This window comes from Primulina tabacum, chromosome 10, assembly GCF_025594145.1.
Source record: "Primulina tabacum isolate GXHZ01 chromosome 10, ASM2559414v2, whole genome shotgun sequence".
Classification (NCBI taxonomy): domain Eukaryota; kingdom Viridiplantae; phylum Streptophyta; class Magnoliopsida; order Lamiales; family Gesneriaceae; genus Primulina; species Primulina tabacum.
Genome location: NC_134559.1, coordinates 36,199,376 through 36,225,801, shown reverse-complemented (window position 1 = coordinate 36,225,801; position 26,426 = coordinate 36,199,376). Strand labels below are relative to the sequence as shown.

The 26,426-nt window shown below is 41.8% G+C and overlaps 17 non-coding genes and 3 pseudogenes across 17 annotated transcripts; all 20 read right to left on the bottom strand.

Moving 5' to 3' along the window:
- Positions 1–5,823: 5,823 nt before the first annotated feature.
- Positions 5,824–5,941, bottom strand: LOC142509042 (5S ribosomal RNA). Its single transcript, XR_012807233.1, has one exon. It is a non-coding gene; the product is annotated as a 5S ribosomal RNA (ribosomal RNA).
- Positions 5,942–6,621: 680 nt separating this feature from the next.
- LOC142508542 (5S ribosomal RNA) lies at positions 6,622–6,739 on the bottom strand. The gene has a single exon (XR_012806750.1). It is a non-coding gene; the product is annotated as a 5S ribosomal RNA (ribosomal RNA).
- A 1,260-nt stretch (positions 6,740–7,999) lies between these two features.
- On the bottom strand, positions 8,000–8,118 carry LOC142512547 (5S ribosomal RNA; annotated as a pseudogene).
- Positions 8,119–8,772: 654 nt separating this feature from the next.
- LOC142506503 (5S ribosomal RNA) lies at positions 8,773–8,891 on the bottom strand. Its single transcript, XR_012804792.1, has one exon. It is a non-coding gene; the product is annotated as a 5S ribosomal RNA (ribosomal RNA).
- Positions 8,892–9,456: 565 nt separating this feature from the next.
- On the bottom strand, positions 9,457–9,575 carry LOC142506988 (5S ribosomal RNA). The gene has a single exon (XR_012805257.1). It is a non-coding gene; the product is annotated as a 5S ribosomal RNA (ribosomal RNA).
- Positions 9,576–10,456: 881 nt separating this feature from the next.
- On the bottom strand, positions 10,457–10,575 carry LOC142513375 (5S ribosomal RNA). The gene has a single exon (XR_012809325.1). It is a non-coding gene; the product is annotated as a 5S ribosomal RNA (ribosomal RNA).
- Positions 10,576–11,255: 680 nt separating this feature from the next.
- On the bottom strand, positions 11,256–11,374 carry LOC142514878 (5S ribosomal RNA). The gene has a single exon (XR_012810753.1). It is a non-coding gene; the product is annotated as a 5S ribosomal RNA (ribosomal RNA).
- Positions 11,375–12,056: 682 nt separating this feature from the next.
- Positions 12,057–12,175, bottom strand: LOC142515066 (5S ribosomal RNA). The gene has a single exon (XR_012810929.1). It is a non-coding gene; the product is annotated as a 5S ribosomal RNA (ribosomal RNA).
- An 805-nt stretch (positions 12,176–12,980) lies between these two features.
- Positions 12,981–13,099, bottom strand: LOC142508433 (5S ribosomal RNA). Its single transcript, XR_012806645.1, has one exon. It is a non-coding gene; the product is annotated as a 5S ribosomal RNA (ribosomal RNA).
- Positions 13,100–13,780: 681 nt separating this feature from the next.
- Positions 13,781–13,899, bottom strand: LOC142515473 (5S ribosomal RNA). The gene has a single exon (XR_012811318.1). It is a non-coding gene; the product is annotated as a 5S ribosomal RNA (ribosomal RNA).
- An 803-nt stretch (positions 13,900–14,702) lies between these two features.
- Positions 14,703–14,821, bottom strand: LOC142507997 (5S ribosomal RNA). The gene has a single exon (XR_012806231.1). It is a non-coding gene; the product is annotated as a 5S ribosomal RNA (ribosomal RNA).
- Positions 14,822–15,503: 682 nt separating this feature from the next.
- LOC142515578 (5S ribosomal RNA) lies at positions 15,504–15,622 on the bottom strand. Its single transcript, XR_012811415.1, has one exon. It is a non-coding gene; the product is annotated as a 5S ribosomal RNA (ribosomal RNA).
- A 681-nt stretch (positions 15,623–16,303) lies between these two features.
- Positions 16,304–16,422, bottom strand: LOC142513961 (5S ribosomal RNA). The gene has a single exon (XR_012809880.1). It is a non-coding gene; the product is annotated as a 5S ribosomal RNA (ribosomal RNA).
- A 680-nt stretch (positions 16,423–17,102) lies between these two features.
- Positions 17,103–17,221, bottom strand: LOC142516801 (5S ribosomal RNA). Its single transcript, XR_012812576.1, has one exon. It is a non-coding gene; the product is annotated as a 5S ribosomal RNA (ribosomal RNA).
- A 794-nt stretch (positions 17,222–18,015) lies between these two features.
- Positions 18,016–18,134, bottom strand: LOC142510777 (5S ribosomal RNA; annotated as a pseudogene).
- An 803-nt stretch (positions 18,135–18,937) lies between these two features.
- LOC142509730 (5S ribosomal RNA) lies at positions 18,938–19,056 on the bottom strand. Its single transcript, XR_012807888.1, has one exon. It is a non-coding gene; the product is annotated as a 5S ribosomal RNA (ribosomal RNA).
- Positions 19,057–19,694: 638 nt separating this feature from the next.
- On the bottom strand, positions 19,695–19,812 carry LOC142508827 (5S ribosomal RNA). Its single transcript, XR_012807029.1, has one exon. It is a non-coding gene; the product is annotated as a 5S ribosomal RNA (ribosomal RNA).
- Positions 19,813–20,617: 805 nt separating this feature from the next.
- LOC142509253 (5S ribosomal RNA) lies at positions 20,618–20,736 on the bottom strand. Its single transcript, XR_012807437.1, has one exon. It is a non-coding gene; the product is annotated as a 5S ribosomal RNA (ribosomal RNA).
- An 805-nt stretch (positions 20,737–21,541) lies between these two features.
- LOC142511423 (5S ribosomal RNA) lies at positions 21,542–21,660 on the bottom strand (annotated as a pseudogene).
- A 684-nt stretch (positions 21,661–22,344) lies between these two features.
- On the bottom strand, positions 22,345–22,463 carry LOC142517487 (5S ribosomal RNA). The gene has a single exon (XR_012813231.1). It is a non-coding gene; the product is annotated as a 5S ribosomal RNA (ribosomal RNA).
- Between the last annotated feature and the right edge of the window lie 3,963 nt (positions 22,464–26,426).

Genomic DNA, 26,426 nt, shown 5'->3' with positions numbered 1-26,426 from the left:
GAAGAGACATTGGTCCAGATGTGATTGAAGAAACAGCTGAACTTGTAGTCGAGATTCGTGATAGAATGAAGACTGCACAAAGCCGACAAAAGAGTTATGCGGACAAGAGACGAAGAGACTTAGAGTTTGCAGTGGGCGATCATCTTTTTGTGAAAATAGCACCCATGAAGGGTGTTATGCGCTTTGGCAAAAAAGGCAAGCTTAGTCCAAGATTTATAGGTCCATTCGAGATTTTGGAGAGGATTGGGACACTAGCTTATAGAGTGGCATTGCCACCAGCGCTTGCAGGAGTTCACAATGTGTTCCACATTTCGATGCTGCGGAAGTACATGTCGAATCCGTCACATGTGCTTAATTATGAACCTCTTCAACTAACTCCAAATATGTCGTATGAAGAAAGACCTGTCCAGATTCTGGCTAGACAAGAAAGACGATTGCGTAACAAAGTCATTCCAATGGTCAAGGTCAAGTGGCTGAATCACTCGGAAGAAGAAGCTACTTGGGAAACCGAGAGGGACTTGAAGAGTCGCTATCCGGATCTTTTCGGTAAGTTCTAATTTCGAGGACGAAATTTTATTTAAGGGGGGGGGGGGAATTGTAAGGTCCAAAATTAAGACAACGTAATCCAACTGCATGCGAATCTAGGAAATTATGAAAAATGGAGTAATTAATTGATTTTAGCTGCTAATTAATTATGTGACGTACTTGTTTATATGCTAAATGAGATTTATTTGTCATCATGCAAAAAAAAATGTATTTTAGGAATATTCAAGTGACGATCGAGGAACGGGGACCGAGGGCTGAAGAAAACGTAAAATATTTTTATTAAATTTTTATTTTTAATTATTTACAAGATTGTCGATGCTTTTTAGTATTTTGTGAAATTAAGGGTTTTGAGGTGATTTTATACACCGGGACGTAAATTTTATCGGTGTTGCTTTTTCAACTAAAATACGAGCTTTTTGGCAACCCGGCTAATAAATTCACAAATTTATTTAAACCAAAACCTTGTTAATATTTTATTTAAATCCTAATTTAACTAATGGGCTTAATTCTATGGCTTAATAGGCCTAAAGCCTACTTAGGGATTTAATTAGTATTTAAAGTGTAAAAGTTGCAAAACCCTACACTTTGGCACCAAAGGAAATCGGCCACCTAGTTTATTTTCTGAAAAACTCTTCCCATCACACACACACAAATCTCACGGCACTTTGAAGGATTTTTGGTAAGGGTTTTTCGAAGGCAACAAGCAAAGTAGAAGCCGTAGTCATCTCCCGTTCTTCGTCGTCAACGGTTTTTCGTGCGTATAAAACGCAAAGGCACGCCATACATCTCCTTTTCTCATCCATCATATCATATTATTGATTGAATTATTGTGTGCATGAAGAACATGAAATATTTTTCAGAATTTTCGGTTTATGGCATGTATAAATGAGAAAACATGATTTTTGAATCCAATAACTTGTATATTATTTGGTTAAGGGGCTGCCATGACATAAGGAAGGATCAAGAGTGGTTTACACTTGTTTTAGAATCACACCAACTCACCTTAATCACCACCAAAAGTTATGGCAGAAACAAAACACCAAGCAGCGCGAGTTGCTGTCTTGGGTTGAGGGTTCAGGTTTTCATTTCAGGGGGTTGGGGTTGGGTTGGCTGGTTCCAGGGGCTAGCCAAGGTCACGAGAGAGTCAAGGAGGGAGTCCTAGCCAAGCTAGGACTCACGGTCAGGGCTGGGGAAGAGTCCTAGCTATGCTAGGACTCCACCCGAGAACCATGCACAAGTTGGTGCAGGGTTTACGCACAGGTCCAGGGGATGAGGGGTTCAACTCGGGGTCACGGGCTGGGCTAGGGTGGCTCACTAGGGTCCTAGCGTGGTGCACAATAATTTGGTTCAGGGGTTGGGGCGTCGGCTTAGGGTCTAGACACCAAAATCGTAGAGTCCATGAAAGCTGAAAGTCTCGGCCAGCATGGGGTTACTTAGGAAGCTGTCGTTTTTGTGGTTTGGGCTGGTTTCTTGGTGAGGTTAGAGTCCAGTAGGGTACTTCAACATGTTGGGCAGGTTCTGGTTCGATATTGCTCGGGGGTAACTCGTGAAAATCGAAAGTTGGCTCGGGGTTGAAGTTTAGGTGTCGAATAGGGTATTTAAAAGAAGAAAAAAATTGGAAAACGGCTCACGGGGGTCGAGTCGGGGTCCATAAGGGCTAAAATAATATAAAAAGACTAAATTTATAATTTAGGAATTTTATATTAAAGTTTGGTATTTTTCGGGATTAAAACACCGTCAAAATAATTAAGAAAAAATAATTGAAAAAGTCTAACATTTAAGCCAAATAAAATTATGAAAAAAATTCACGTAAGCTAAAATAATTATTTGGGACATGTTAGAGTCATGAAATCAAGGAAAAAGTCGAAAAGGTAAAATTTTACGTCTAGGGGTAAAACGGTCTTTTTGCACCTAAAGCATAGTAAACGTCATGGCAGTGTCCTAAATGCTATTTTTATGAAAATATGATTATTTTTAAATGTTTATGAATTATTCATGATTAAATGATGATTTTTAAATGTCTAAGGGATTTTTATGATTTAAGAAGACATTTAAAATACATGTTGCATGCTTGGTTTCAAAAAAATGAAAAACGTAATGATATTCATGATTTTTTTTAAGTGATGCGAATGAAAAATGTTGAAGGATGTGAAATAATTGTGACTAATTCGTTAATGTTGGCGACGTCGTAAGGGTTATGGTCCCAGTAGGAGCCCGACGATCGTGTTTCCATCATTGCGAATATGTGGTAACGGATATGTGGTAACGGTTTTGTGGTAACGGAAGAATAGGAATATCTTGAGGGGAAAAGGCCCCAGAGGGAGCCCCGACGATCGTATTTCTATTCGAATCATGATAGGCCAGGGCCCAGTTGACCGGTGAGAGTGTTGCTGGTGTCCCTCGCCGCCCAGTACTGTGGTTTTTTGTAGATGGATCCATCGACCCTCATGAGCATGATCAGGAAAGTCACAATTAACGATCTGAATTTAACAAAAGGAAAAGGAAAAGGAAAAGAAAAAGGAAAAATGTTTATGATCATGAAAAATGTTTTATGTCATGTCATGTTGAGAAAAAAGGGAAAAGGTTAAGGTTTATGATTGCATGTCATGAAAAAGTATTTTATGAAAATGTTTATGTTTAAAGTTTTATGCATCATGAAAATATTTACAAAAATGTTTATGTTTGTGCATCTTCATGAAAATGATATTTTAAGTACAAATATTTTTCACCGTTATATGTTGACTGTATTACGTATTACTCGTTATCAAGATTATGTTGTGTTGAGTCTTTAGACTCAATAGGTGTGATGGATGCAGGTGGTATTGAGGGAGGACTTGATGAGTGATTTGACTGGACTGAAGGCGCACATAACCCGAGGACCAGCGCTACATTTTCCGCATTATGCTTTATGATTTTACTTAAAGATTTTAAGACGATTTACTTATGCTTTTGAGAGATTTTGAGAGGTTTAGTATGGGCTTTACTTTTCAAATTTATTGCTTTTTAGGTTTTGTAATCATGCGACGATTTTATTTTATGGCCATTGCACTTGATTTTTAAAATGCTAGATGGTTGGTATTTTATTTTAAGGGTTAAAATATTTTATAAAAATATTTTACTGAAAGCCGAAAATTTTAGACAGAGGAAAAAAAAAATTTCTAGTACTTTTAAAGCAATAAAAAGAGCAGGACGTTTCACTAACCGAGACACGAAATGAGATAGCGTGTGAAAATGGATGTGCGAGGACAGTAGCATCGGCGCACATGCGCGATCGGATGCGCGCACATGCGCCAAACAGGCAGAAGACCTCGCGCATATGCGCGGAAGATGTCGCGCATATGCGCGAAGCCTATGCGAGTGACTCCAGAGGGTCTCGCGCATATGCGCGGAGATGAGTCGCGCATATGCGCGAGGCGATGTACAGGATATGCGCGGAGACCGAGTGTCTCGCGCATATGCGCCGATTGTGGTCGCGCATATGCGCGAGACGTGTTTTATGAAGAAGTGAGCCACTTGCCTTGCATGCACGAAATATGTATGTATATATATATAAACATACAAACGGTAATTCTCAGAAGGAAAAAGAAAGAAAGGAACAGAAGAAGCAGCTTCTGCTTTTGATCGAGATTTATGAAAAATCCGTCCGTCTGTTTTTGAATCCGACTTCAGTACTGTGTTCCAATCAGCGCATGCTACAACTGGACGTAAGTTTTGTTACGTTTAGACATGTTCTGAAATTATGATGTTGTCAGAATTAAATGGAATTCATATATGATGTTCTTGACACGTTAGACATCATAGAATCGAAGTCAGATTAAAGAATAGACTGTTTATGAAATTGTTATGAATTTCAGAGTTGATTTAGTTGAGATTCTATACCAGAATTGTGTTATTATTCAGATTATGAGTTGTACTGATACTGGTTATGAATTCTGATATTATATCTGTGATGTTGAGATAGACGGGGTTATCGTGACTGTATTGTTATGCCGTCGAAACATCAGTAGATTGATATTGATTAGATTCAGTATTTATTTAGATTGATCAGATTCAGTAATGATTTCGATTGTATCGTGATATCGTTGATATTAATTAGATTGTGCCTTGTTCAGATATGGATCAGATTATGTATTGGTTTGAGTATTGATCAGAACAAGTCTTGAATTGATTTATATACTAATATTGTATTTATGCGATTGTCATTGCAAGACTGGTTATGGACAGATTGGAATACGAGACTTCGTCTTCGTCGGATCGAGAAGATAAAGATATAAATAAATGTTGATTCGGGATTGCACAACTCGAGTTAGGTTTGACTTGAGTTTCCCAAAATCACATACTTTACCTTATTGCATTGATATTTGCAGATTATCATATTGATATGTTTAGTCTATTGAATTATAGCAGAGCCAGAGTTTGAGTCTAGGGCAGATCAGCCTAGCTAGGGCAGAATCGCCGAGTCTTTGTTAGAACTGCGTAGACTCTAGACTTACGGTGTATCGATGAGCTTAGATGTAGATCGACGTCTATTGTAGACACTCGATACAGCATACCAAAGTCTAAATTAGATCGGGATCCCTAGATTAGAATAAGAGATGAGTCGAGTCTTAGATATCGAGACTAGAACTTGATTTACAGATCCGTATTGGTTTATGTTTCGTAGATTACGATTCATGTTTTATTTACAGATTGGTATTGATACATGTTATTGACTATGCTACATGTGATAAGATATAATTCATGCTTTTATGTTAATTCAGTTAACTGCATGTATACATTATTTATACTGGGATTTATTCTCACCGGAGTATCCGGCTGTTGTCTTGTTTGTATCTGCGTCATACCCTTCCGCACAGAACCGGCTCATGACAACAAAAATCAATAAATGTTCCCAGAAAATAGAAAAAAAATAAGAAGGAGAAAATAGCAAATGTAAATCCGTTATTATTCCTAGGATACGATAAAATGGAACCGGAATCGAATTTCGGACTTCCTAGGCGGATTTCTCGAGGAAACGGAAGCTTAACAGAAGCGTAAATTCGCAAATTAGAGGGTATTAGAGAAGAAAGTCGGCTAAAATCTTGCCAGCTCATTGCGGAGTAAGGAGTCTCGTTCGTTTGCCCGTTTACAATCAAATTAGCCTACAATTTTCTCCAAATCCGGCAGTGCCCGAGCTACGTTAATTTCTCATGTCTTATCTGGTCCCGATCGAGATTCAGATGATTTGTGCCAAAAATCGTCTGTCAACAAGTAAACAAAAATAGAAAAACACGAAATGGGGTGCAACACGTGGAATTCCCTAGGGGTCAGCCATCCTAGTACTGCTCTCACCAAGCACGCTTAACTTCAGAGTTCTGATGGGATCCGGTGCATTAGTGCTAGTATGATCGCACCCGACATTGAGTGGGTTGTTTATTCTTATATCCCTCGAGTACGTGTGGAGCGGGCGGCGATGGACAAAACGCGACACTGCTCTCGCCCAAACAGAACCATAAAGTTAAGCGTTCTGGCGCGATGGCAGAGCAAGGATGGGTGACCTCCCTCGAAAGTCCTCGTGTCGCGATCGTTTACGTAAATTATGGATAAAACAATCGAAATAATTGTTTTTAATGAGTTAACAGTCTCTGAAGTAATCTGCGTCATACCCTTCCGCACAGAACCGGCTCACGACAACAAAAATCGCTAAATGTTCCCAGAAAATAGAAAAAGAAGAAGAAGAAAATAGAGAATGTAAAGCTGTTATTATGCCTGGGATACGATAAAATGGAACCGGAATCGAATTTCGGACTTCCTAAACGGATTTCTCGAGGAAACGGAAGCTTAACAGAAGCGGAAACTCGCAAATTAGAGGGTCTTAGAGAAGGAATTCGGCTAAAATCTCGCCAGCTCATTGCAAAGTAATGAGTCTTGTTCGTTTGCCCGTTTACAATCAAATTATCCTACAATTTTGTCCAAATCCAGTAGTGCCCGAGCTACGTTGATTTCACATATCTTATTTAGTCCCGATAGAGATTCAGATTATTTGAGCCGAAAATCGTCTCTCAACAAGTAATCAAAAATAGAAAAACACGAAAAGGGGTGCAACACAATGACTTCCAGGGGGTCACCCATCCTAGTACTGCTCTCGCCCAAGCACGCTTAACTACGGAGTTCTGATGGGATCCGGTGCATTAGTGCATGTATGATCGCACCCGACATTGAGTGGGATGTTTATTCTTATATTCCTCGAGTACGTTTGGAACGGGCGGCGATGGACAACACGCGTCACTGCTCTCGCCCAATCAGAACCATGAAGTTAAGCGTTCTGGCGCTATGGCAGAGCTAGGATCGGTGACCTCCCTGGGCGGTACTCGTGTCGCGACTGTTTACGTAAATTATGAATAAAACAGTCGAAATAATTGTTTTTAATGAGTTAACCGTCTCCGGAGTAATCTGCGTCAAACTTTTCCGCACAGAACCGGCTTATGACAACAAAAATTGCTAAATTTTTCTAGAAAATAGAAAAAAAATAAGAAGAAGAAAATAGCGAATGTAAATCCGTTATTATGCCTGGGATACGATAAAATGGAACCGGAATCGAATTTCGAACTTCCTAAGCAGATTTCTCGAGAAAACAGAAGCTTAACAGAAGTGGAAAATCGCAAATTAAAGTGTCTCAGAGAAAGAATTCGGCTAAATCTCTCCACCTCATTGCGCAGTAATGAGTCTCGTTCGTAGCCCGTTTGCAATCAAATTAGCCTACAATATTGTCCAAATCCGGCAGCACCCGAGCTACGTTGATTTCTCATGTCTTATCTTGTCCCGATCGAGATTCAGATGATTTAAGCCGAAAATCGTCTGTCAACAAGTAATCAAAAATAGAAAAACACGAAAAGGGGTGCAACACGAGGACTTCCCAGGGGGTCACCCATTCTAGTACTGCTCTCGACCAAGCACGCTTAACTTCGGAGTTTTGATGGGATCCGGTGCATTAATTGTTTTTAATGAGTTAACCGTCTCCGGAGTAATCTGCGTCATACCCTACAGCAAAGGACCGGTTCACGACAACAAAAATCGCTAAATGTTCCAAAAATAAAAGGAAAAAAATAAGAAGAATAAAATAGCGAATGTAAAGCTATTATTATGCCTGGGATACGATAAAATGGAACCGGAATCGAATTTCGAACTTCCTAAGCGGATTTCTCGAGGAAACAGAAGCTTAACGGAGGCGTAAAATCGCAAATTAGAGGGTCTTAGAGAAGGAATTCTGCTAAAATCTCGCCAGCTCATTGCGGAGTAATGAGTCTCGTTCGTTTGCCCGTTTACAATCAAATTAGCCTACAATTTTGTCCAAACCCGGCAGTGCCCGAGATACGTTGATTTCACATGTCTTATCTGGTCCAGATCGAGATTCAGAAGATTTGAGCTGAAAATCGTCTGTCAACAAGTAATCAAAAATAGAAAAACACGAAAAGGCGTGCAACACGAGGACTTTCCAGAGGGCCACCCATCCTAGTACTGCTCTCGCCCAGGCACGCTTAACTTCGGAGTTCTGATGGGATCAGGTGCATTAGTGCTAGTTTATTCTTATATCATTCGAGTACGTGTGGAGCGGGCGGCGAGGAACAACACGCGGCACTGCTCTCGCCCAATCAGAACCATGAAGTTAAGCTTTCTGGCGCGATGGCAGAGCTAGGATGGGTGGACCTCCCTGGGCAGTCCTCGTGTCGCGACCGTTTACGTAAAATATGGATAAAACAGTCGAAATAATTGTTTTTAATAAGTTAACCCTCTCCGGAGTAATTTGCGTCATACTCTTCCGTATAGAACTGGCTCACGATAAAAAAAATCGCTAAATGTTCCCAGAAAATAGAAAAAAATAAGAAGAAGAAAATAGCGAATGTAAAGCTATTTTTATGCATGAGATACGATAAAATGGATCTGGAATCGAATTTCGAACTTCCTAAGCGGATTTCTCGAGAAAACGGAAGCTTAACAGAAGCGAAAAATCGCAAATTAGAGGGTCTTAGAGAAAGAATTCGGCTAAAATCTCGCCACCTCATTGCGGAGTAATGAGTCTCGTTCGGTTGCCCGTTTACAATCAAATTAGCCTACAATTTTGTCCAAATCCAGCACTGCCCGAGCTACGTTGATTTCACATGTTTTATCTTGTCCCGATCCAGATTTAGACGATTTTAGCCAAAAATCATCTGTCAACAAGTAATCAAAAATAGAAAAACACGAAAAGTGGTGTAACACAAGGACTTCCCAGGGGGTCACCCAACCTAGTACTGCTCTCGCCCAAGCAAGCTTAACTTCGGAGTTCTGATGGGATCCGGTGCATTAGTGCTAGTATGATCGCACCCGACATTGAGTGGGATGTTTATTCTTATATCCCTCGAGTACGTGTGGAGCGAGCGGCGATGGACAACACGCGGCAATGCTCTCGCCTATTCAGAATCATGAAGTTAAGCGTTCTGGAGCGATGGCAGTGCTAGGATGGGTGACCTACCTGAGAAGTTCTTGTGTCGCGACCGTTTACATAAATTATGGCTAAAACAGTCGAAATAATTGTTTTTAATGAGTTAACCGTCTCCGAAGTAATTTGCATCATACCCTTCCGCACAGGAATCGAATTTCGAACTTCCTAAGCGGATTTCTTGAGGAAACAGAAGCTTAACAGAAGCGGAAAATCGCAAATTAGAGGGTCTTAGAGAAGGAATTCGGCTAAAATCTCGCCAGCTCATTGCGGAGTAATAAGTCTCGTTCGTTTGCCCGTTTACAATCAAATTAGCCTACAATTTTGTCCAAATCCTGCAGTGCCCGAGCTACGTTGATTTCACATGTCTTATCTGGTCCCGATCGAGATTCAGATGATTTGAGCCAAAAATCGTGTGTCAACAAGTAATCAAAAATAGAAAAACACGAAAAAGGGTTCAACACGAGGACTTCCCAAGGGGTCACCCATCCTAGTACTGCTCTCGACCAAGCACGCTTAACTTCGGAGTTCTGATGGAATCCGGTGCATTAGTACTGGTATGATCGCACCTGACATTGAGTGGGATGTTTATTCTTATATCCCTCGAGTATATGGGAATCGGGCGGCGATGGACAACACGCGGCACTGCTCTCGCCCAATCCGAACCATGAAGTTCGGAGTACTGATTGGATCCGGCGGTCACCCATCCTAGCACGCTTAAGTTCGGAGTTCTGATTGGATCCGGTGCATTAGTGCTGGTATGATCGCACCCGACATTGTGTGGCATGTTTATTATTATATCCCTCGAGTACGTGTGGAGCGGGCGGCGATGGACAACACGCGGCACTGCTCTCGCCCAATCATAACCATGAAGTTAAGCGTTCTGGCGCGATGGCAGAGCTTGGATGGGTGACCTCCCTGGGAAGACCTCGTGTCGCGACCGTTTACGTAAAATATGGATATAACAGTCGAAATAATTGTTTTTAATGAGTTAAACGTGTCCGGAGTAATCTGCGTCATACCCTTCCGCACAGAAGCGGCTCACGACAACAAAAATCGCTTAATGTTTCCAAAAATAGAAAAAAATAAGAAGAAGAAAATAGCGAATGTAAAGCTATTATTATGCTTGGGATACGATAAAATAGAACCGGAATCGAATTTCGGACTTCCTAAACGGATTTCTTGAGGAAGCGCAAGCTTAACTGAAGCGGAAAATCGCAAATTAGAGGGTCTTAGAGAAAGAATTCGGCTTAAATCTCGCCAGCTCATTGCAGAGTAATGAGTCTCGTTCGCTTGCCCGTTACCAATAAAATTAGGCTACAATTTTGTCCAAATCCGGCAGTGCCCGAGCTACGTTGATTCACATGTCTTATCTGGTCTCGATCGAGATTCAAATGATTTGAGCCGAAAATCGTCTGTCAACAAGTAATCAAAAATAGAAAAACACGAAAAGGGGTGCAACACGAGGTATTTCCAGGGGGCCACCCATCCTAGTACTGCTCTCGCCCAGGCACGCTTAACTTCGGAGTTCTGATGGGATCCGGTGCATTAGTGCTGGTATGATCGCACCCGACATTGAGTGAGATGTTTATTCTTATATCTTTCGAGTACGTGTGGAGCGGGCGGCAAGGGACAACACGCGGCACTGCTCTCGCCCAATCAGAACCTTGAAGTTAAGCTTTCTGGCGCGATGGCGGAGCTAGGATGGGTGACCTCCCTGGGCAGTCCTCGTGTCGCGACCGTTTACGTAAAATATGGCTAAAACAGTCGAAATAATTGTTTTTAATGTGTTAATCGTCTCTGGAGTAATCTGCGTCATACCCTTCCGCACAGAAGCGGCTCACGACAACAAAAATCGCTTAATGTTCCAAGAAAATAGAAAAAAATAAGAAGAAAAAAATAGCAAATGTAAAGCTATTATTATTCCTGGATACGATAAAATAGAACCGGAATCGAATTTCGGACTTCCTAAACGGATTTCTCGAGGAAGCGCAAGCTTAACTGAAGCAGAAAATGACAAATTAGAGGGCCTTAGAGAAAAAATTCGGATTAAATCTCGCCAGCTCATTGCGGAGTAATGAGTCTCGTTCGCTTGCCCGTTACCAATAAAATTAGGCTACAATTTTGTCCAAATCCGGCAGTGCCCGAGCCACGTTGATTCACATGTCTTATCTGGTCTCGATCGAGATTCAGATGATTTGAGCCGAAAATCGTCTGTCAACAAGTAATCAAAAATAGAAAAACACGAAAAGGGGTGCAACACGAGGACTTCCCAAGGGGTCACCCATCCTAGTACTTCTCTCGTCCAAGCACGCTTAACTTTGGAGTTCTGATGGGATCCGATGCATTAGTGCTGGTATGATCGCACCTGACATTGAGTGGGATGTTTATTCTTATATTCCTCGAATACCTGTGGAGCGGGCGGGATGGACAACACGCGGCTTTGTTCTCGCTCAATCAGAACCATGAAGTTAAGCGATCTGGCGCGATGGCAGAGCTAGGATGGGTGACCTCCCTAGGCATTCCTCGTGTCGCGACCGTTTACGTAAATTATTGATAAAACAGTCGAAATAATTGTTTTTAATGAGTTAACCGTCTTCGGAGTAATCTGCGCCATACCCTTCTGCACAGAACCGGCTCACGACAACAAAAATCGCTAAATGTTCTCAGAAAATAAAAAAAAAATAAGAAGAAGAAAATAGCGAATGTAAAGCTATTATTATATCTGGGATACGATAAAATGGAACCGGACTCGAATTTCGAACTTCCTAAGCGGATTTCTCGAGGAAACGGAAGCTTAACAGAAGCGGAAAATCGCAAATTAGAGGGTCTTCGAGAAAGAATTCGGCTAAACTCTCGCCTGCTCATTGCGGAGTAATGAGTCTCGTTCGTTTGCCCGTTTACAATCAAATTAGGCTAAAAATTTGTCCAAATCCGACAGTGCCCGAGCTACGTTGATTTCACATGTTTTATCTGGTCCCGATCTTGATTCAGAGGATTTGAGCCAAAAATCGTCTGTCTACAAGTAATCAAAAATAGAAAAACACGAAAAGGGGTGCAACACGAGGACTTCCCAGGGGGTCACCCATCCTAGTACTGGTCTCGCCCAAGCACGCTTAACTTCGGAGTTCTAACGGGATCCGTTGCATTAGTGCTGGTATGATCGCACCGGACATTGAGTGGGATGTTTATTTATATATCCCTCGAGTACGTGTGGAGCTGGCGGCGATGGAGAACACGCGGCACTGCACTCGCCCAATCAGAACCATGAAGTTAAGCGTTCTGGCGCGATGGCAGAGCTAGGATGGGTGACCTCCCTGAGCAGTCCTCGTGTCGCGACCGTTTACGTAAATTAAGGCTAAAACAATCGAAAAAATTGTTTTTAATGAGTTAACCATCTCCAGAGTAATCTGCATCATACCCTTTTTGCACAGAACCGGCTCACGACAACAAAAGTCGCTAAATATTTCCAGAAAATAGAAAAAAATTAGAAGAAGAAAACAAGGAATGTAAAGCAATTATTATGCCTGGGATATGATAAAATGGAACCAGAATCGAATTTCGAACTTCCTAAGCGAATTTCTCGTAGAAACGGAAGCTTAACAGAAGCGGAAAATTGCAAATTAGAGGGTCTTAGAGAAATAATTCGGCTAAACTCTCGCCAACTCATTGCGGAGTAATGAGTCTTGTTCGTTTGCCCGTTTACAATCTAATTAGGCTACAATTTTGTCCAAATCCGGCAGTGCCCGAGCTACGTTGATTTCACATGTTTTATCTTGTCCGGATCGAGATTCAGATGATTTGAGCCGAAATTCGTCTGTCAACAAGTAATTAAAAATGGAAAAACACGAAAAGGGGTGCAGCACGAGGACTTTCTAGGGGGCCACCCATCCTAGTACTGCTCTCGCCCAAGCACGCTTAACTTCAGCCGAAAATCGTCTGTCAACAAGTAATCAAAAATAGAAAAACACGAAAAGGGGTGCATCACGAAGACATCCCAGGGGGTCACCCATCCTAGTACTGCTCTCGCCCAAGCACACTTAACTCCGGAGTTCTGATGAGATCCGGTGCATTAGTGCTGGTATGATCGCACGCAACTTTGAGTGGGATGTTTATTCTTATATCCCTCGAGTACGTGTGGAGCGGGCGGCGATGGACAACACGCGGCACTGGTCTCGCCCAATCATAACCATGAAGTTAAGCGTTCTGGCGCGATGGCAGAGCTAGGATGGGTGACCTCCCTCGGAAGTCCTCGTGTCGCGACCGTTTACGTAAATTATGTATAAAACAGTCGAAATAATTGTTTTTAATGATGTAACCGTCTCCGGAGTAATCTGCGTCATACCCTTCCGTACAGAACCGGCTCACGACAACAAAAATCGATAAATGTTCCCAGAAAATATAAAAAAATAAGAAGAAGGAAATAACGAATGTAAAGGTATTATTATTCCTGGGATACGATAAAATGGAACCAGAATTGAATTTCGAACTTCCTAAGCTGATTTCTCGTGGAAACGGAAGCTTAACAGAAGCGGAAAATCGCAAATTAGAGGGTCTTAGAGAAGGAATTCGGCTAAAATCTTGCCAGCTCATTGCGGAGTAATGAGTCTCGTTCGTTTCCCTGTTTATAATCAAATTAGGCTACAATTTTGTCCAAATCCTGCAGTGCCCGAGCTACGTGGATTTCACATTCTTATCTGGTCCCGATCGAGATTCAGATGATTTGAACGGAAAATCATCTGTCATCAATTAATCAAAAATAGAAAAACTCGAAAAGGGGTGCAACACGAGGACTTCCCAATGAGTCACCCATTCTAGTACTGCTCTCGCCCAAGCACGCTTAACTTCGGAGTTCTGATGGGATCCAGTGCATTAGTGCTGGTATGATCGCATCCGACATTGAGTGGGATGTTTATTCTTATATCCCTCGAGTACGTGTGGAACGGGCGGCGATGGACAAAACGCGGCACTGCTCTCGCCCAATCAGAACCATGAAGTTAAGCGTTCTGGCGTGATGGCAGAGCTAGGGTGGGTGACCGCCCGGGAAGTCCTCGGATCGCGACTGTTTACGTAAATTATGGCTAAAACAGTCGAAATAATTGTTTTTAATGAGTTAACCGTCTCCGGAAGTATCTGCGTCATACCCTTCCGCACAGAACTGGCTCACGACAACAAAAATTTCTAAATTTTTCCAGAAAATAGAAAAAAATAAGAATAAGAAAATAGCGAATGTAAAGCTATTATTATGCCTAGGATACTATAAAATGGAACCGGAATCAAATTTCGAACTTTCTAAGCGGATTTCTCGAGGAAACGGAATCTTAACAGAAGCTTAAAATCGCAAATTAGAGGGTCTTAGAGAAGGAATTCGGCTGTATTTTCGCCAGCTCATTGCGGAGTAAAGAATCTCGTTCGTTTGCCCGTTTACAATCTAATTAGGCTACAATTTTGTCCAAATCCGGCAGTGCCCGAGCTACGTTGATTTCACATGTTTTATCTTGTCCCGATCGAGATTCAGATGATTTGAGCCGAAAATCATCTGTCAACAAGTAATCAAGAATAGAAAAACACGAAAAGGGGTGCAACACGAGGACTTTCTAGGGGGCCACCCATCCTAGTACTGCTCTCGCCCAAGCACGCTTAACTTCAGCCGAAAATCGTCTGTCAACAAGTAATCAAAAATAGAAAAACACGAAAATGGGTGCATCACGAAGACATCCCAGGGGGTCACCCATCCTAGTACTGCTCTCGCCCAGGCACGCTTAACTTCGGAGTTCTGACGTGATCCGGTGCATTAGTGCTGGTATGATCGCACCAGACATTGAGTGGGATGTTTATTCTTATATCCCTCGAGTACGTGTGGAGTGGGCGGCGATGGACAACACGCGGCAGTGCTCTCTCCCAATCAGAACCATGAAGTTAAGCGTTCTGGCGAGATGGCAGAGCTAGGATGGGTGACCTCCTTGAGCAGTCCTCGTGTCACGACCGTTTACGTAAATTAAGGCTAAAACAATCGAAATAATTGTTTTTAATGAGTTAACCGTCTCTAGAGTAATCTGCATCATACCCTTCCGCACAGAACCGGCTCACGACAACAAAAGTTGCTAAATGTTCACAGAAAATAGAAAAAAAATAAGAAGAAGAAAACAACGAATGTAAAGCAATTATCATGCCTGGGATAGGATAAAATGGAACCAGAATCGAATTTCAAACTTCCTAAGCTGATTTCTCGTGGAAACGGAAGCTTAACAGAAGCGGAAAATCGCAAATTAGAGGGTCTTAGAGAAGGAATTCGGCTAAAATCTCGCCAGCTCATTGCGGAGTAAAGAGTCTCGTTCGTTTGCCCGTTTATAATCAAATTAGGCTACAATTTTGTCCAAATCCGGCAGTGCCCGAGCTACGTGGATTTCACATTCTTATCTGGTCCCGATCGAGATTCAGATGATTTGAACCGAAAATCAACTGTCATCAATTAATCAAAAATAGAAAAACTCGAAAAGGGGTGCAACACGAGGACTTCCCAATGAGTCACCCATTCTAGTACTGCTCTCGCCCAAGCACGCTTAACTTCGGAGTTCTGATGGGATCCAGTGCATTAGTGCCGGTATGATCGCATCCGACAATGAGTGGGATGTTTATTCTTATATCCCTCGAGTACGTGTGGAACGGGCGGCGATGGACAAAACGCGGCACTGCTCTCGCCCAATCAGAACCATGAAGTTAAGCGTTCTGGCGTGATGGCAGAGCTAGGGTGGGTGACCGCCCGGGAAGTCCTCGGATCGCGACTGTTTACGTAAATTTTGGCTAAAACAATCGAACTAATTGTTTTTAATGAGTTAACCGTCTCCGGAGTTATCTGCGTTATACCCTTCCGCACAGAACTGGCTCACGACAACAAAAATTTCTAAATTTTTCCAGAAAATAGAAAAAAATAAGAATAAGAAAATAGCGAATGTAAAGCTATTATTATGCCTAGGATACTATAAAATGGAACCGGAATAAAATTTCGAACTTTCTAAGCGGATTTCTCGAGGAAACGGAATCTTAACAGAAGCTTAAAATCGCAAATCAGAGGGTCTTAGAGAAGGAATTTGGCTGTATTCTCGCCAGCTCATTGCGGAGTAATGAATTTCGTTCGTTTTCCCGTTTACAATCAAATTAGACTACAATTTTGTCCAAATACGGCAGTGCCCGAGCTACGTTGATTTCACATGTCTTATCTTGTCCCGATCGAGATTCAGATGATTTGAGCTGAAAATCGTCTGTCAACAAGTAATCAAGAATAGAAAAACACGAAAAGGGGTGCAACACGAGGAATTCCCAATGGGTCATCCATCCTAGTACTGCTCTCGCCCAAGCACGCTTAACTTTGGAGTTCTGATGGGATCCGGTGCATTAGTGCTGGTATGATCGCACCCGACATTGAGTGTGATGTTTATTCTTATATCCCTCGAGTACGTGTGGAGCGGGCGGCGATGGACAACATACAGCACTGCTCTCACCCAATCAGAACCATGAAGTTAAGCGTCCTGGCGCGATGGCAGAACGAGGATGGGTGACCTCCCTGGGCAGTCCTCGTGTCGGGACCGTTTACGTAAATTATGGATTAAAAAGTCGAAATAATTGTTTTTAATGAGTTAACCGTCTCCAGAGTAATCTTCGTCATACCCATCCGCACAGAACCGGCTCACGACAACAAAAATCACTAAATGTTCCCAGAAAATAGAAAAAAAAAAGAAGAAGAAATAGCGAATGTAAAGCTATTTTTATTCCTAGGATACGATAAAATGGAACCGGAATCGAATTTCAAACGTCCTATGCGGATTTTTCGAGGAAACGAAAGCTTAACAGAAGCGAAAAATCGCAAATTAGAGGGTCTTAGAGATGATATTCGGCTAAACTCTCGCCAGCTCATTGCGGAGTAAGGAGTCTCGTTCGTTTGCCCGTTTACAATCAAATTAGGCTACAATTTTGTCCAAATCCGGCAGTGCCCGAGCTACGTTGATTTCACATGTTTTATCTGGTCCCGATCGAGATTCAGATGATTTGAGCCGAAAATAGTATGTCAACAAGTAATAAAAACTACAAAACACGAAAAAGGGTGAAACACGAGGACTTCCCAGGGGGTCACCCATCTTAGTACTGCTCTCGCCCAAGCACGGTTAACTTCGAAGTTCTGATGGGATCCGATGCATTAGTGCTGGTATGATTCCACCCGACATTGAGTGGGATGTTTATTCTTATATCCCTCGAGTACGTGTGGAGCGGGCGATGGACAACAGGCGGCACTGCTCTCACCCAATCAAAACCATGAAGTGAAGCGCGATGGCAGAGCTAGGATGGGTGACCTCCCTGGGCAGTCCTCGTGTTGTGACCGTTTACGTAAATTATGGATAAAACAGTCGAAATAATTGTTTTTAATGAGTTAACCGTCTCCGAAGTAATCTGCGTCATACCATTCTGCACAGAATCGGCTCACGACAACAAAAATCGCTAAATGTTCCCAGAAAATAGAAAAAAAAATAAGAAGAAGAAATAGCGAATGTAAAGCTATTATTATTCTTAGGATACGATAAAATGGAATCGGAATCGAATTTCAAACTTCCTATGCGGATTTCTCGAGGAAACGGAAGCTTAACAGAAGCGAAAAATAGCAAATTAGAGGGTCTTAGAGAAGGAATTCGGCTAAACTCTCGCCAGCTCATTGCGGAGTAAGGAGTGTCGTTCGTTTGCCCGTTTACAATCAAATTAGGCGACAATTTTGTCCAAATCCGGCAATACCCGAGCTACGTTGATTTCACATGTTTTATCTAGTCCTGATCGAGATTCAGATGATTTGAGCCGAAATTCGTCTGTCAACAAGTAATTAAAAATGGAAAAACACAAAAAAGGGTGCAACACGAGGACTTCCTAGGGGGTCACCCATCCTAGTACTGCTCTCGCCCATGCACGCTTAACTTCAGCCGAAAATCTTCTGTCAACAAGTAATCAAAAATAGAAAAACACGAAAAGGAATGCATCACAAGGACATTCCAGGGGGTCACCCATCCTAGTACTGCTCTCGCCCAAGCACGCTTAACTTCGGAGTTCTGATGGGATGCGGTGCATTATTGCTGGTATGATCGCACCCGACATTGAGTGGGATGTTTATTCTTATATCCTTCGAGTACATGTGGAGCGAACGATGGACAACACGCGGCACTGCTCTCACCCAATTAGAACCATGAAGTGAAGCAACCTGGCGCGAAGGCGGAGCTAGGATGGGTGACCTCCCTGGGCAGTCCTCGTGTCGCAATCGTTTACGTAAATTATGGATAAAACAGTAGAAATAATTGTTTTTAATGAGTTAACCGTCTCCCGAGTAATCTGCTTCACACCTTTCCGTATAGAACTGGCTCACGATAACAAAAATCGCTAAATGTTCCCAGAAAATAGAAAAAAAAAAAAGAAGAAGAAAATAACGAATGTAAAGCTATTATTATGTTTGGGATACAATAAAATGGAACCAGAATCGAATTTGGAACTTCCTAAGCGGATTTCTCGAGGAAACGGAAGCTTAACAGAAGCGGAAAATTGCAAATTAGAGAGTCTTAGAGAAAGAATTCGGCTAAACTCTCGTCAGCTCATTGCAGAGTAATGAATCTCGTTCGTTTGCCCGTTTACAATCTAATTAGGCTAAAATTTTGTCCAAATCCGGCAGTGCCCGAGCTACGTTGATTTCACATGTTTTATCTGGTCCTGATCGAGATTCAGATGATTTGAGCCGAAATTCGTCTGTCAACAAGTAATTAAAAATTGAAAAACGCGAAAAGGGGTGCAACACAAGGACTTCCTAGGGGGTAACCCATCCTAGTACTGCTCTCGCCCAAGCACGCTTAATTTCAGCCGAAAATCTTCTGTCAACAAGTAATCAAAAATAGAAAAACACGAAAAGGGATGCATCACGAGGACATTCCAGGGGGTCACCCATCCTAGTACTGCTCTCGCCGAAGCACGCTTAACTTCGGAGTACTGATGGGATCCGGTGCATTAGTGCTCGTATGATCGTACCCGACATTGAGTGGGATGTTTATTCTTATATCCCTCGAGTACGTGTGGAGCAGGCGGCCATGGACAACACGTGGCACTGCTCTCGCCCAATTAGAACCATGAAGTTAAGCGTTCTGGCGCGATGACAGAGCTAGGATGGGTGACCTCCCTGGGCATTCCTCGTGTCGCGACCGTTTACGTAACTTATGGCTAAAACTGTCGAAATAATTGTTTTTAATGAGTTACCCATCTCCTGAATAATCTGCGTCGTACCCTTCCGCACAAAACCGGCTCACGACAACAAAAATCGCTAAATGTTCCCAGAAAATAGAAAAAAAAAGAAGAAGAAAATGGAACCGTAATAGAATTTCAGACTTCCTAAATGGATTTCTCGAGGAAACGGAAGCTTAACAGAAGCGGAAATCGCAAATTTGAGGGTCTTTGAGAAGGAATTCGGCTAAAATCTTGCCAGCTCATTGCGGAGTAATAAGTCTCTTTTGTTTGCCCGTTTACAATTAAATTAGGCTACAATTTTGTCCAAATCCGACAGTGCCCGAGCCACGTTGATTTCACATGTCTTATCTGGTCCCGATCGAGATTCAAATGATTTGAGCCGAAAATCGTCTGTCAACAAGTAATCAAAAATAGAAAAATACGAAAAAGGGTGTAACACGAGGACTTCCCAGGGGTCACCCATTCTAGTACTGCTCTCGCCGAAGCACGCTTAACTTCGTAGTTCTGATGGGATCCGGTGCTTTAGTGCTGGTATGATCGCACCCGACATTGAGTGGGATGTTTATTCTTATATCCCTCGAGTACGTGTGGAGCAAGCGGTGATGGACAACACACGGCACTGCTCTCGCCCAATCAGAACAATGAAGTTAACCGTTCTGGCGCGATGGCAGAGCTAGGATGGGTGACCTCCCTGAGCAGTCCTCGTGTCGCGACCGTTTACGTAAATTAAGGCTAAAACAATCGAAATAATTGTTTTTAATGAGTTAACCGTCTCCATAGTAATCTGCATCATACCCTTCCGCACAGAACCGGCTCACGACAACAAAAATCGCTAAATGTTCCAAGAAAATAGAAAAAAATAAGAAGAAGAAAATAACGAATGTAAAGCTATTATTATGCCTGGGATACAATAAAATGGAACCAGAATCTAATTTCAAACTTCCTAAGCGGATTTCTCGAGGAAACGGAAGTTTAACAGAAGCGGAAAATTTCAAATTAGAGGGTCTTAAAGAAAGAATTCGGCTAAACTCTCGCTAGCTCATTGCGGAGTAACGAGACTCGTTCTTTTTGCCCGTTTACAATCTAATTAGGCTACAATTTTGTCCAAATCCAGCAGTGCCCGTGCTACATTGATATCACATGTTTTATCTGGTCCTGATCGAGATTCAGATGATTTGAGCCGAAATTCGTCTGTCAACAAGTAATTAAAAATGGAAAAACACGAAAAGGGGTGCAACACGAGGACTTCCTAGGGGGTCACCCATCCTAGTACTGCTCTCGTCCAAGCACGCTTAACTTCAGCCGAAAATCGTCTGTCAACAAGTAATCAAAAATAGAAAAACACGAAAAAAGGTGAAACACGAGGACTTCCCAGGGGGACACCCATCCTAGTACTGCTCTCGCCCAGGCACGCTTAACTTCGGAGTTCTGATGGGGTCCGATGCATTAGTGCTAGTATGATCGCATCCGACATTTTGTGGGATGTTTATTCTTATATCCTTCGAGTACATGTGGAGCGGGCGGCGATGGACAACACGCGGCACTGCTCTCGCCCAATCAGAACCATGAAGTTAAGCGTTCTGGCGCGATGACAGAACTAGGATGGGTGACCTTCCTGAGCAGTCCTCATGTCGCGACCGTTTACGTAAATTAAGGATAAAACAATCGAAATAATTGTTTTTAATGAGTTAACCGTCTCCAGAGTAATCTGCATCATACCCTTCCGCACAGAACCGGCTCACGACAACAAAAATCGCTAAATGTTCCCAGAAAACAGAAAAAAAAATAAGAAGAAGAAAATAACGAATGTAAAGCTATTATTAAGCCTGGGATACGATAAAATGGAAACGGAATCGAATTTCGAACTTCCTAAGCGGATTTCTCGAGGAAACGGAAGCTTAACAGAAGCGGAAAATTGCAAATTAGAGGCTCTTAGAGAAAGAATTCGGCTAAACTCTCACCAGCTCATTGCGGAGTAATGATTCTCGTTCGTTTGCCCGTTTACAATCTAGTTAGGCTACAATTTTGTCCAAATCCGGCAGTGCCCGAGCTACGTTGATTTCACATGTTTTATCTGTTCCTGATCGAGATTCAGATGATTTGAGCCGAAATTCGTCGGTCAACAAGCATTAAAAATGAAAAAACACGAAAAGGGGTGCAACACGAGGACTTCCTAGGGGGTCACCCATCCTAGTACTGTTCTCGCCCAAGCACGCTTAACTTCAGCCAAAAATCGTCTGTCAACAAGTAATCAAAAATATAAAAAGACGAAAAAGGGTGAATCACGAGGACATCCCAGGAGGTCACCCATCCTAGTACTGCTCTCGCCCAAGCACGCTTAACTTCGGAGTTCTGATGGGATCCGGTGCATTTTAACTGGTATGATTGCACTTGACATTGAGTGGGATGTTTATTCTTACATCCTTCGAGTACGTGTGGAGCGGGCGGCGATGGAAAACATGCGGCACTGCACTCGCACAATCAGAACCACGAAGTTAAGCGTTCTGGCGCGATGACCGAGCTAGGATGGGTGACCTCCCTGGGCATTCCTCGTGTCGCGACCGTTTACGTAAATTATGGCTAAAACAGTCGAAATAATTGTTTTTAATGAGTTAACCATCTCAAGAATAATCTGCATCATACCCTTCTACACAAAACCGGCTCACGACAAAAAAAATCGCTAAATGTTCCTAGAAAATAGAAAAAAAAATAAAAAGAAGAAAATAGCGAATGTAAAGCTATTATTATGCCTAAGATACGATAAAATGGAACAGGAATCAAATTTCAAACTTCTTATGAGTATTTCTCGAGGAAACGAAAGTTTATAAGAAGCGGAAAATCGAAAATTAGAGCGTCATAGAGAAGGAATTCGGCTAAACTCTTGCCAGCTCATTGCGGAGTAAGGAATCTCGTTCGTTTGCCCGTTTACAATCAAATTAGACTAAAATTTTTTCCAAATCCGGCAGTGCCCGAGCAACGTTGATTTCAGATGTTTTATCTGGTCCTGATCGAGATTCAGATGATTTGAGCCGAAAATCGTCTGTCAACAAGTAATCAAAAATAGAAAAACACAAAAAGGGGTGCAACACGAGGACTTTCCAGGGGGTAGCCCATCCTAGCACTGCTCTCGCCCAAGCACGCTTAACTTCGGAGTTCTGATGGGATCCGGTGCATTAGTGCTGGTATGATCGTACCCGACATTGAGTGGGATGTTTATTTTTATATCCTTCGAGTACATGTGGAGCGGGCGGCGATGGACAACACGCGGCACTGCTCTCGCCCAATCAAAACAATGAAGTTAACCGTTCTGGCGCGATGGCAGAGCTAGGATGGGTGACCTCCCTGAGCAGTCCTTGTGTCGCGATCGTTTACGTAAATTAAGGCTAAAACAATCGAAATAATTATTTTTAATGAGTTAACCGTCTCTAGAGTAATCTGCATCATACCCTTCAGAACAGAACCGGCTCACGACAACAAAAATCGCTAAATGTTAGCAGAAAATAGAAAAAAAATAAGAAGAAGAAAATAACGAATGTAAAGCTATTATTATGTCTGGGATATGATAAAATAGAACCAAAATCGAATTTCAAACTTCCTAAGCGGATTTCTCGAGGAAACGGAAGTTCAACAGAAGCGGAAAATTGCAAATTACAGGGTCTTAGAGAAAGAATTCGGCTAAACTCTCGCTAGCTCATTGCGGAGTAATGAGTCTCGTTCGTTTGCCCGTTTACAATCTAATTAGGCAACAATTTTGTCCAAATTCGGGTGTGGGGGATCGGACGCTAATCATGTTTCTTAATCATCATTGGGACTAATTAATCAATTATAAAACAGGGTCTAAATTTTTTTTAAAATGCGGAACGTAAGGAAAGAAAACTTATATACATCTCAGTATAAAAGTACAAGTCCTGTACCACATACATTTATTCAACTAAGGTTTAACAGCTAATATCAAGTGTCCAACCCTATCTCTAATCCAAGTCCGGAGCCTCCACTCTAATCACGATCTTTCCTCATCTCCTCGACCCTGAGCCTGTCCCACCTGTTGTCATGCACACATACAAAACAAGACAACAGCCGGATAACTCCGGTGAGAATAAATCCCTGTATAAACAATGTAAACATGCAATCATATAAAAACATATACAAAAGCATATAACAAATATCATTCACATGCAGCCAATCAACAAACATGTATGATATCAAAACTGTAAATCAACTAGTCGTATCAGACTTGACTCAAACAACGCGTCAACTCAGACTTGACTCATTCCTAATCTAGGGATCCCGGTTTTGAATATTGAGAATTATATCGAATCTCAGTCGATAGGAATGACCCAACCCTAAACGGCATCGATATAATTCCTATATCCAGTGTCTGGGCGAAACAGCCGCAGAATTGACGAATCATTCAAGGATTAAGCGAATCAGCCAGTAATTAGACGAATCAGTCAGGGACTAGGCGAATCATCCGATGACTAGGCGAATCAGCCAGTAGCTAGGCAACTCGGCCGATAGCTTGACGAATCAGTCTATGACTAAACGAATCAGTAGTCAAAACATGCAGTGGCTATAAATCAATAGACTACAAACATCAATCTCATTAACTACAAATATCAATGCAGTAAACTAGGTATGTGATTTAGGGAAACTCGAGTCAAACCTCACTCGAGTTGTGCAATCCCAACTCAACATTAATTTATACCTTTCTTTCTGTCACTCTGACTCTGTCAAAGTCTCGAACTCAAAGCCTGACAATATCAATCTGGCAATAACAATATCGAGTCAAATCTGTTCTGCTCAATACTCAATCTAATTCACTATCGATGGCATAACGGTACAATATCGGTATACCCAACAATACCATATTAGTCATATATCACTTCCAATATCTCATAATCGATAACAATTCAATTATGATATCAAATCGACTCCAAAACTACTCCGAAAATCATAACAATTTCATATGATATCTGTTCTCCAGTCCGGTTTCGATTATACAATGTCTAATATCGCAAGAACATCATATATGAATCATATCCGATTCCTTCAACAACATAATTTCAAATCATATCAAAACGTAGCAAAACTTACGTCCAGTTGAAGCCTGCGTCGATAGGAACACAATATCTCATAATCGAATTCAAAATCGGACGGGCGGAACGTTCACAAATCACAAATCTATACGCTAAAGGCGTAAGGATTTCTTAGAGAAATCCTCGACTCTTCCTGCTAAATTCTGAAGAAGGAAACTTATATATATATATATATATATCTCATGCATGTAAAGATATGTGTCCCATTCTCCCTGATTTTCAGTCGGCGCTCGGGCGGTTATAAACTACCGCTCGGGCGCCAAACACTCTGCCCGGTACTCGGCTTGTTATCCATTGGCGCTCGGGCAGTAATTTTCTACCGCTCGGGCGCCACAGGTTCTGCCCGAATAGTATTCTTATTGAACACTGGCGCTCGGGCGGTCATTTCCTACCGCTTGGGCGCCAACAGTTCTGTCCAAACATTGTACTTTTCATATGTTTTGCCCAATCTGGTCTCGAAATGGCCCGGCTATAATCACCTCAATTCTTAATCAATAATCTTAGATTAACAGAATCAAAATCTCGGGCATTACATTTCTCACCCCCTAAGATTTGATTTCGTCCCCGAAATCACAGGCAATCAAATTAGATATCAGAAAGAAATGTATAGCAGAAGCTGAATCAAAATACTCACATCAGTGAAATAACTCAGGAAATCTCTGTCTCATATCAGACTCGGTTTCCCAAGTAGCTTTATCGATGTCATGACGACTTCACTGAATCTTCACAAGTGGAATAGTCTTCTTTCTGAGCTACTTTTCTTTACGATCAATAATCTGAATCGGTTTTTCGAAATAGCTCAATGTCTCATTCAATTCAACTTCGTCTGGTTGAATCATATGGGAAGTATCTTGCATGTACTTCTGCCATAAAACTACATGAGAGACATCATGTATTCCGGATAATGAAAGCGGTAAAGTGAGTCGATAGGCACGATCTCCTATCTTCTCAAGAATCTCATACGGCCCAATCTATCGTGGAGACAACTCCCCTTTCTTGCCAAATCGGACAATTCATCTGAAAGGTGAAATTTTCAAAAATACTCGATTTCCAGCCTCAAATACCAACGGTCGTCGTCGGACATTGGCATATTTGGCTTGTCTGTCTTGGGCTGCCTTCATTTTCTTCTGAATCAGCTTCACTTTTTCAGTCATATCTCTGATCATGCCAGGTCGATATCAGGAACCTTAGAGATATCATCCCAATAAAGAGGGGATCAACATTTAATTTCGTACAACGCTTCGAAAGAAGTCATTTCAATACTTGTCTGATAGCTGTGGTTGTACGATAATTCACAAATGACAATAAATCATGTCAACTAGTGCTAAAATCCAGCACTACAGTTCTTGGATATTCTCCAGTATCCGGATAGTTTGCTCCGACTATCCGTCAATCTATAGACGATAGGTGAAGGAGTTTATAATATATTCTGCCAAAAATACAAAATCAACCGAAAATCATCGTGTGATATAGTCAATTTTGGCATTCAATGCAGTCTAATCACTCTTCTGACATAACTCTTGATCGTCTGATCTTATCTGTACATCATCCTGTACACCTAATATATGCATATTCAAGCATTCTATCAATTATAATCATAATCACATCGCATCACAGTCTTAGGAAAATTTCGATATTTTCGTCACCAATCCATAGAAATGTACCCTCATTTCTATTTAAGTATCAATAATCGGTATAACCCATCTCCTGGTTTCTATATTTCTGTCTTTATCTTTAGGTAATTAGACATTCCAGTACAAACTCTGTCACATCTACTCTCATCTGTTTCTATCAACATCTTTTCAACTATCAAAATGCATACTGAATAAGTTATTGCACACTGTCTGGCAATATTTATCATTTTAAATTCGGAACATTTGGAACAACAGATTGGTTATTCATATACAAGGCAGTATTACTTACCTGATTCAAACCCAGATTCAAAACAACAGCAAGCTTCAATCAGATTCAAAACATTACTCATCGGTACTGATCTGCTAAACTCATAAACCGCAAATGTTTGACACTGATATCCACCTCGGCCAACTAATTCCGGTTTAACT